This window comes from Nipponia nippon, unplaced genomic scaffold (genome assembly GCF_047370975.1).
Source record: "Nipponia nippon isolate SJK-2023a ecotype South Korea unplaced genomic scaffold, ASM4737097v1 scaffold_32, whole genome shotgun sequence".
NCBI classification, from domain to species: domain Eukaryota; kingdom Metazoa; phylum Chordata; class Aves; order Pelecaniformes; family Threskiornithidae; genus Nipponia; species Nipponia nippon.
In genome coordinates, this window is record NW_028262350.1 from 32,584 (window position 1) to 42,488 (window position 9,905).

General features: G+C 54.4%; 2 long non-coding RNA genes across 5 annotated transcripts; both read right to left on the reverse strand.

Annotated features, from left to right (window-relative positions):
• Positions 1–254: 254 nt before the first annotated feature.
• LOC148054221 (uncharacterized) lies at positions 255–975 on the reverse strand. Its single transcript, XR_015707511.1, has 2 exons — positions 742–975; positions 255–639 (listed from the first exon to the last, which is right to left on the reverse strand). It is a non-coding gene; the product is annotated as an uncharacterized LOC148054221 (long non-coding RNA).
• Positions 976–1,023: 48 nt separating this feature from the next.
• Positions 1,024–7,235, reverse strand: LOC148054222 (uncharacterized). Of its 4 annotated transcripts, XR_015707508.1 has the most exons (6): positions 4,790–4,818; positions 4,396–4,538; positions 2,236–2,270; positions 1,967–2,030; positions 1,859–1,877; positions 1,024–1,738 (listed from the first exon to the last, which is right to left on the reverse strand). It is a non-coding gene; the product is annotated as an uncharacterized LOC148054222 (long non-coding RNA). The 4 variants fall into 4 exon arrangements; XR_015707507.1 differs by lacking the exons at positions 4,396–4,538; positions 4,790–4,818 and adding an exon at positions 7,100–7,235; XR_015707510.1 differs by lacking the exon at positions 1,859–1,877.
• Positions 7,236–9,905: the final 2,670 nt, after the last annotated feature.

Below are 9,905 nucleotides of genomic sequence, written 5' to 3' on the forward strand. Positions count from 1 at the left end.
AGAAGGAAATTTTCAAAAGTGATGGGGTACAAGAAACATAGGCCAGAATTAAAAATTAGGGACAGGGAGCCTCATAGAAGGCAACTCTGGTGGGTTGACCTCGGCTGGCCACCAGGTGCCCACCAAGCAGCTCTATCGCTCCCCCTCCTCAACAAGACAGGGGGACAAAGTACAACAAAAGAGCTTGTAGGTCAAGATAAGGACAAAGAGGCCACTCACCAATTACTGTCATAGGCAAAACAGACTCAACTTGGTGTAATTAATTCAATTTATTGTCAATCAAAATCAAGATTAGGATAATAAGAAATAAGAACAAATCTAAAAAGTGTCCCACTTTTTTTTTTCCTGGGCTCATCTTCACTCCTGACTTCCCTACATCCCACCCCTGAGCAATGCAGGGAGACAGGGAGCGGGGGTCACACTCAGTTCATCACATGTTGTCTCTGCCACTCCTTCCTCCTCATGCTCTTCTGCTCCAGTGTGGGCTCCTCTCCACAGGGCCACAGGTGCTGCCAGGAGCCTGCTCCAGCACAAGCTCTCCATGGGGTCACAGCTTCCTTCAGGCACATCCACCTGCTGTGGCATGCGGTCCTCCATGGGCTGCGAGTGCATGTCTGCTCCACCGTGGACCTCCATGGGCTGCAGGAGGATGACCTGCCTCACCATGGCCTTCACCACAGCCTGCAGGGGAATCTCTGCTCCAGTGCCTGGAGCACCTCCTCCCTCTCCTTCTTCACTGACCTTAGTGTCTGCAGGACTGTTTCACACTGATGTTTTCTCTGTCACAGCTTCTGCACAGCATTTTTTACCCCTTCCATCCCAGGGGCACAACCAGCATTGCCGATAGGCTCAGCTTTGACCAGCGGCAGATCCATCTTGGAGCTGGAACTGGCTGTGCCCAGCGTGGGGGCAACTCCTGGTGTCTTCTCACAGAACCCACCCCTGCAGCCGCTGCCCCACCCCAGCTAACAAAACCTTGCCATGTAAACTCAATCCAACAGCGACTGGCTACAGGGCAGAGAAGAGGGTTTGAAAAATAGGGAAAGGGAGCCACAGAAGGAGAGGCACGGGGGGTGGGAAGGAAATAGCAATGGGCTACAGGCCAGAGAGGAGGAAGCAACAGGGAACCAGCCTGAGAGGGATGGAGAAAAATCAAAGAATGGTGACGGGCCACAAGGCAGAGATGGAGGGTTTAAAATCATGGAAAGTGAGGTGGACAGAGAGAAACTGAGAAATGCCAAAAAACCTTGATGAGCTGAAGGGCAGAGAGAGAGGAACTGAAAAATAGGGACATGGAGACAGACCGGGAGGGATGGGAATGGTGAAGTGCTAAAGGACAGATGGGGAGAAATTAAAAAAATTGGGATAGGAAGACATACAGATAGATGGAGAAAGACAAAAATAGCAATGGGCTGCAGGACAGAGAGGATGAAAAAGAGGGACAGGGAACAAGACAGAAGCACAAAGAGAAAAAGAAAACAGAGAGGTAGAACAGAGAAAGAGGGGAACTCATTGTCTTGGGGATACAGTAAGCTCAAAAGGGAACTGAAGCACAAGGGGTCACAGAAGCTCACCTCAGGGGCACCCCTGCGGCTGACGTTACTTGTGGCACCTAATACACCAAGAGACACAAAATCACCATTGCACTTGTAATAAATCACCAGTCCCATGCTCCTCCTCTCTGCTACCCAGCTCGCCTCAAACGCTCATCCAGTTCCAAAGTCAGCCTGCACAGAACCTGCAAAACCAAAGATAAAAGCTTCACTGAGTTGCCACAGGATACTTTACTCTCAGATGCCAACTCAGCCAACAACCCCCTCAGCTCTTGGACTGCTCGTCAATGTGCTGCTTCACTCACCTGATGCTATGTGCACCACCTGCAAAAAATCAAAGCAAATAACACATGCTGAGATACTACCCAAAAAAAGAGCCTGCCCACACTGATTCCCATCCCCTGCTCCTTTACCTTGGCCAGTTGCCTGTGCTGCCTCTGCTGTTTTCAGGTTGCCATGTTGAGGTGCGGGTACCGCCTGTAAAACCCAAACAACAAGGGATGCTTATAGCTTCACCAACAATCTGACACCTGAAAAGTAACTGCTACATCAGCCCACTAGTCATTGCTTACCATGCCCAAGTCAGCCCACACCCCACATGGCTCCACACCTTCAAAATAAAACAAAAACCCCAAACCATAACCTAGTCATACAGCCACCAGTCACACCTTCCTCCGCTCACCTCTCCATCGCCCTGCATGGCTTGTCCCTCTGCATCTGCAAAAACAATAATATCAAACAAGTCACCCGGATGCCGAGTGATAGCTTAAGAATTCCAGTGGTCTTGTTCCCATTTAGCAATACCATCTAGAGCTCAAGTACAGCCTGCTATTAAAAGAAATATGTAACTCAAATATTAAGCCCTACATATACAAGCCTTAACACCTTTGAGATTCAATTTGCTCAACTAGCAGCACTCTAGCATTCAAGCTAAGTCTCCCAGACAGCTCCGATCATCCCCTCGGCACCTGCTGAATGCTATGGAAATTACTGTCCTCGCCTGCTGCCGATGGCTGCTTGCTCTGAAATAGGCTGTATGGCCTTTGCCAAAACAGTCTAGGCATATGTTGTGGTTTAACCCCAGCCGGCAACTAAGCACCACACAGCTGCTTGCTCACTCCCCCCGCCCCAGTGGGATGGGGGAGAGGATTGGAAGGGTGAAAGTCAGAAGACTCATGGGTTGAGATAAGAACAGTTTAATAATTGAAGTAAAATGAAATAGAACAGTATTAATAATAATAATACAATAATAATATACAAAGCAAGTGATACACTATATAATTGCTCACCACCTGCTGACCGATGCCCAGCACGTCCCCGAGCAGCGATCGCTGCCCCCTAGCCAACTCCCCCCAGTTTATATACTGAGCATGATATCATACGGTATGGAATAGCCCTTTGGCCAGTCTGGGTCAGCTGTCCTGGCTGTGCCCCCTCCCAGCTTCTCGTGCACCGGGCAGAGCATGGGAAGCTAAAAAGTCCTTAACTAGTGTAAGCACTACTTAGCAACAACTAAAACATCAGTGTGTTATCAACATTATTCTCATACTAAATCCAAAACACAGCACTATACCAGCTACTAGGAAGAAAAAAAATCAACTCTATCCCCGCTGAAACCAGGACACCATATTAACATTAAGCATACGCTCTTAGTGCTAATCTTCCCCTGACTCTACCATTGCTATGCCCCCAGGCAGAGCAGCTCCAGCCCAGACACATACACACACAAACTGACACCGCACACAAACACTACGAACAATGTAACCCAGAGATCTAAGAAAACTCGGCAAGAGGAGTGAGTACTGGCCTGGAGATGCCATCGGGCGAGATCAATGGGGCCACAAGGAAGAACCTACGGCAGCCCCCCAAAAGTCGAATGCCATCGCCAGCGATAAAAAGATATGTCCATAACTGGGACAATGAATGTGTGAGAAGCCAGGCTTAAAGACCTAAGAACGTCAAGATGCAGGGAACAAGTCCCAGAAAAGAGCTCCAGGAAAACAGACTGCTCATGACCAGCGATGCTGACGCTGCCTTAATCACCACCACAATAAATTACCATCCATAAACTTCTGCTATGCGAAAGACTCAGGACAGATCCATGTGATAGACTTATAATGTGAGAAAGGAAGCACTCAGTTCGCATTATGCTGATGAGCCAAGGCTTGTGAGACCCCAGGTATTGCAATGTGCCTGCCAGACACAGAGAAGAATGGAGACATCAAGAGCTGAATAAGGTATGGTATGGGACACAAAAGACAAACTACAAAAAAAGTCCCAGAAAAGGGCTCCAGGCAAACAGACTGCTCTTGAGCAGCAATGCTGATGCTGTCTTAATCACCACTGCAAAAAGATGACCATCTGTAAACTTCTAATACGCGAGACATGCAAGACAGATCCACGTGTTAGACTCAAAACATGAGAAAGGAAGCACTCAGTTAGCATTACACTGATGAGCGGAGGCTTGCGAGACCCCCAATATTGCTACTGATGTGCCCACTAGGCACAGAGAACAGTGGAGACATGAAGACCTGAGTAAGGTATGGTATGAGACACAGAAGACAAACTACAAAGACTACACAGTAACACAGACACAGGCTGGACCTGCCCTGCCTGGCAGATGCTCATGTTTTACGGAAAGGACCTCACGCTCTCTCCATGCCCAAATGTGCCTGATCTCAAACCGCCTTCTCCACTACACTGATTTTAAAACCCCTGCCTGCCCCACCTGTGCTCCCCCCACCCAAACAACCACCCACACAAAGATAGCATCAGCCCCTCAACTTGTCTTTCAGAGGGCTGTGGGTCAGAGATCATCTTTTGCAAAGACCACATAGGCTACCTAGGATGTTCCTGCAATTGCCTGGATCATCTGCAAACATGGAGTACCATCACTCTTCTGCAATGACGCCCTCAGAAGTGCCATGGCATTCTGCTTGCTCCCAGCCTAACGCCAGATGTTGTGGCCAGCATCACCCGTGGCACCTAGAAAACCAGATATACGAAGCGATCGTTGTGCCTGGAAGCGGTCGCCCACTCACAAACAATTCTACACCTCAAAAATAACTGCTGCTATGGTTTGCTGTTCATTGCTCAACTTGCCCGACAAGCTCAGGGTGGACATTCTGCTTTGCATGTAGTTTTGTGAGTCACTTTATACCTTCAAAATAGAGCATTAGCTAGTCGCATAGGCACTGACAGGGGCACGTTCCCTCTATCGCTGCGTGCCGACCTACCTTCTCACAACGCTCTGCTTGCCTCATCCCTTCAGTGTCCAGCTCCCTACTGTGCATCTGCAGTGACAACAATACAAAGTCAAATGGATGCTGACAAATACCTTGGCCAACAGTGAACCTTCCCCATTCTGACTTCTTCACTCCGCTAACCTTGTTGATTCACGCTTTGCACTCTGACCTGCCAGGCTGATGCAGCAACATCAGTGAGTTCAAGAAAAAAAACAAACAGTAATACCCCTAAGTAGTATACACTCTTCCCTCTTCCCCAATAGCCACATCCAGGACTCGTCCTTTCCCCCAGCAGGCTAACACGGATCTGCTTGCCTCCCGTGCCACGCCTCTGGGGTCAGTGTCCATGTCAGGCGCCTGCTTGTATAGTCTGTCCTTCTCCGATGACTCAGGAACCATAACATTCGATGCCAGGCCTGCCTTGGGAAAGTGTGGAGAGGCACACAGATGTTATATATTGCCTTCCAAAAGAGAGCCCACCATGCAAAACAGACTAACAAATCCCTTTGACTGACTTATATACTCAGGCAACACAGGACCCCAAAACCACAAAACCCAAACGATCGACCTCACTCCCCCGTCACAGCCCACAACGCCGTCTGCTCGCCTTTGTTTCATGCCTTGCTCAACTGTCCTGCTCAGCCCAGACCTATTACTTAAACTGCAAGAATGAGTCAATCCATCTGCCAACACACAAAAATTACAGTTACTGCCAGATGACTCAAATATACGCAGAGACCGAGAGGCCAGCTGCCAAAAGAGGTACCGGTAGCAAATGACCGTGGCTGCTGTAATGACAGAGTCTTCCTTTATGGATAAATAACTCCTAAATGACTCCATGAACTGCAGCATGGAGAACCCCTCGGTAGACAGCATGCTCACACGAGAGCACTGACATATATGGGACAGGAGACTGGGCTGCCCCAAGTTGCTTGCATACACAATGCTACTATTAGATAACACTGCACTATAAAGCACACAAAGCGCACAGGGAGGCACTGGAGACCTCAGGGTTCTGGAGGCTATATTTTAATGTATCTTAATGTACCCAATGCTTTCTGAGATGAGACTTGTCTGAAATTTGGCCCTGCACGTTGTGATGCGGAGGCCTGGACAATTTACAGTGTCTCTCATGACTTTCCTCGTACCTCCCATCGCCTGTGGAGAGACAAAACCGGAAGAGACCTCAGCAAAACCTAAATCCAACTGCAAAACCCATCTGAGAAAGGCTGATGAACCCACCTCCCTTTCCCAACCATCCCCCAGTCCCAAAACTTTAGAAACCCCTTCTCTTCTCCTGAACTTTCAGGGAAAGAAGCCCACTCCTTCCTGATAGTTCCTGCCTTGTATTTGCACCCCTAAACCCCCCATGTCAGCCGCTCCTTGTGAGCTGCTCTTCTGAGCTGTGCCCCATGTTCTGTGACTACCTCTTACCTTTCACCTTCCCACAGACTCTGGGCTCTGCTACAAGCCAACAACATAAGTGAAGTCCTGATGCTTATAATCTATGAGGGGCCTACAGCAAACTGCAAAGGTTCTAGGGAAAACATGATACTCTGTCGGCAACTGGGAAAGGCAATGAGCTGTTCCATACCCTGAAAGACACTATGCCTGATGTCCCTGATGCTTTCTTGAGAAATGCTGAAACCCCATGTGCAAATGCATACAAGATGCCCACCTTAACCCCTGCTACATCATCTCACCATCAGTCCTATTGAGATGGTGTCAACAACTGCACAGTATGCAGCAAACCTGGTGAAAGAAACAAGGTTCCATCTTCAATAAAATCAAGAAGTTCAGGAAAATACAAAGCACTTCAGGGAAAAAAACAAAACAAAACACATATTGTTAAACCATTTTGCCACCCCTGAACACCCAAAACAAAATTACTGACCTGGAAAAAAAAAATACCAACAAACTGCATACCCATATACTTTCTACTATATATGCTGCTGAACCTTGACTGGTTGTGAAGCCCTTGCCTCAAAAAGACACCTCTATATCTCTAAATGTCAAAATACACCTGCCCAAAGAGCTGAAGCAACTCAAAAGCTACAATCGAATAAAAAAAACAGCAGAGAACTGACAGCAGAAAAGCCTAGACGCAAAATGAGCTCCCTGAACAGAGGCTGCGGCTCATATGCCGCAGGGCCCGCCCACCACCCTGCCCACATTCACCTGGGAAAGGGCAGGGGCGAAAAACCAGAAGGCATACAAGCGGCCAAAAGAACAGCAGGGAGTTTGTTCATCTGCCTTAAATTTAGAGCGTGTAAAACACTAAACAGTGGAAGCAACCCTTACTGCAAACAAGGATGGCACAGCTGGTGCAGGCCGGCGCAGAAGAGGAGACGCAGCCGGCCGTTTCCATGGGCGGTGCCTGTCGCTAGGGGTGGTGCTCTTTCCCTGCGGGGCGGTCTCCATGGCCGGTGCTTGTCGCTAGGGGTGGTGCCGTTCCCATGCCGGGCCGTGTCCAGGGACGGGGCCTGTCGCTAGGGGTGGTGCCGTTCCCGTGCCCGGCCGTCTCCATGGGCGGTGCCTGTCGCTAGGGGTGGTGCCCTTTCCCTGTGGGGCCGTCTCTATGGGCGGTGCCTGTCGCTAGGGGTGGTGCCCTTTCCCTGTGGGGCCGTCTCTATGGGCGGTGCCTGTCGCTAGGGGTGGTGCCCTTTCCCTGTGGGGCCGTCTCCATGGGCGGTGCCTGTCGCTAGGGGTGCTGCCGTTCCCGTGCCGGGCCGTGTCCATGGGCGGTGCCTGTCGCTAGGGGTGGTGCCGTTCCCATGCCGGGCCGTGTCCAGGGACGGGGCCTGTCGCTAGGGGTGGTGCCGTTCCCGTGCCCGGCCGTCTCCATGGGCGGTGCCTGTCGCTAGGGGTGGTGCCCTTTCCCTGTGGGGCCGTCTCCATGGGCGGTGCCTGTCGCTAGGGGTGGTGCCCTTTCCCTGTGGGGCCGTCTCTATGGGCGGTGCCTGTCGCTAGGGGTGGTGCCCTTTCCCTGTGGGGCCGTCTCCATGGGCGGTGCTTGTCGCTAGGGGTGGTGCCGTTCCCGTGCCGGGCCGTTTCCATGGGCGGTGCCTGTCGCTAGGGGTGGTGCTCTTTCCCTGTGGGGCCGTCTCCATGGGCGGTGCCTTGTCGCTAGGGGTGGTGCCCTTTCCCTGTGGGGCCGTCTCTATGGGCGGTGCCTGTCGCTAGGGGTGGTGCCCTTTCCCTGTGGGGCCGTCTCTATGGGCGGTGCCTGTCGCTAGGGGTGGTGCTCTTTCCCTGTGGGGCCGTCTCCATGAGCGGTGCTTGTCGCTAGGGATGCTGCCGTTCCCGTGCCGGGCCGTGTCCGTGGGCGGTGCCTGTCGCTAGGGGTGGTGCCCTTTCCCTGTGGTGCCGTCTCCATGGGCGGTGCTTGTCGCTAGGGGTGGTGCCGTTCCGCTGCGGGACCGTGGCCATGGGCGGTGCCTGTCGCTAGGGGTGGTGCCGTTCCCCTGGCGGGCCGTCTCTACGGGCGGTGCCTGTCGCTAGGAGTAGTGCCCTTTCCCTGCGGAGCGGTCTCCATGGGCGGTGCTTGTCGCTAGGGGTGGTGCCGTTCCCGTGCCGGGCCGTGTCCATGGGCGGTGCCTGTCGCTAGGGGTGGTGCCCTTTCCCTGTGGGGCCGTCTCTATGGGCGGTGCCTGTCGCTAGGGGTGGTGCCCTTTCCCTGTGGGGCCGTCTCTATGGGCGGTGCCTGTCGCTAGGGATGGTGCTCTTTCCCTGTGGGGCCGTCTCCATGGGCGGTGCTTGTCGCTAGGGGTGCTGCCGTTCCCGTGCCGGGCCGTGTCCGTGGGCGGTGCCTGTCGCTAGGGGTGGTGCCCTTTCCCTGCGGGGCCGTCACCATGGGCGGTGCCTGTCGCTAGGGGTGGTGCCCTTTCCCTGTGGTGCCGTCTCCATGGGCGGTGCTTGTCGCTAGGGGTGGTGCCGTTCCGCTGCGGGACCGTGGCCATGGGCGGTGCCTGTCGCTAGGGGTGGTGCCGTTCCCCTGGCGGGCCGTCTCTACGGGCGGTGCCTGTCGCTAGGGGTAGTGCCCTTTACCCTTGGGGCCGTCTCCATGGGCGGTGCCTGTCGCTAGGGGTGGTACCGTTCCCGTGCCGGGCCGTCTCCATGGGCGGTGCCTGGCGCTAGGGGTGGTGCCGTTCCGCTTTGGGAGCGTTTACAGGGGCGGTGCTTGTCGCTAGGGGTGGTGCCCTTTCCCTGTCGGGCCGTCTCCATGGGCGGTGCCTGTCGCTAGGGGTGGTGCCATTCCCGTACCGGGCCGTTTCCATGGGCGGTGTCTGTCGCTAGGGGTGGTGCCCTTTCCCTGTGGGGCCGTCACCATGGGCGGTGCCTGTCGCTAGGGGTGGTACCGTTCCCCTGGCGGGCCGTCTCTATGGGCGGTGCCCGGCGCTAGGGGTGGTGCCGTTCCGCTGCGGGACCGTGGCCATGGGCGGTGCCTGTCGCTAGGGGTGGTGCCGTTCCCATGCCGGGCCGTGTCCAGGGACGGGGCCTGTCGCTAGGGGTGGTGCCGTTCCCGTGCCCGGCCGCCTCCATGGGCGGTGCCTGTCGCTAGGGGTAGTGCCCTTTCCCTGCGGAGCGGTCTCCATGGGCGGTGCTTGTCGCTAGGGGTGGTGCTCTTTCCCTGCGGGGCGGTCTCCATGGGCGGTGCTTGTCGCTAGGGGTGGTGCCGTTCCCGTGCCCGGCCGTCTCCATGGGCGGTGCCTGTCGCTAGGGGTGGTGCCCTTTCCCTGTGGGGCCGTCTCTATGGGCGGTGCCTGTCGCTAGGGGTGGTGCCCTTTCCCTGTGGGGCCGTCTCCATGGGCGGTGCTTGTCGCTAGGGGTGGTGCCGTTCCGCTGCGGGACCGTGGCCAGGGGCGGTGCCTGTCACTAGGGGTGGTCTCGTTTCGCTGCGCGACCGTGGCCATGGGCGGTGTCTGTCGCTAGGGGTGGTGCCTTTCCCGGCCGGGCCGTGTCCAGGGACGGGGCCTGTCGCTAGGGGTGGTGCTCTTTCCCTGCGGGGCGGTCTCCATGGCCCGTGCTTGTCGCTAGGGGTGGTGCCGTTCCCGTGCCGGGCCGTGTCCATGGGCGGTGCCTGTCGCTAGGGGTGGTGCCCTTTCCC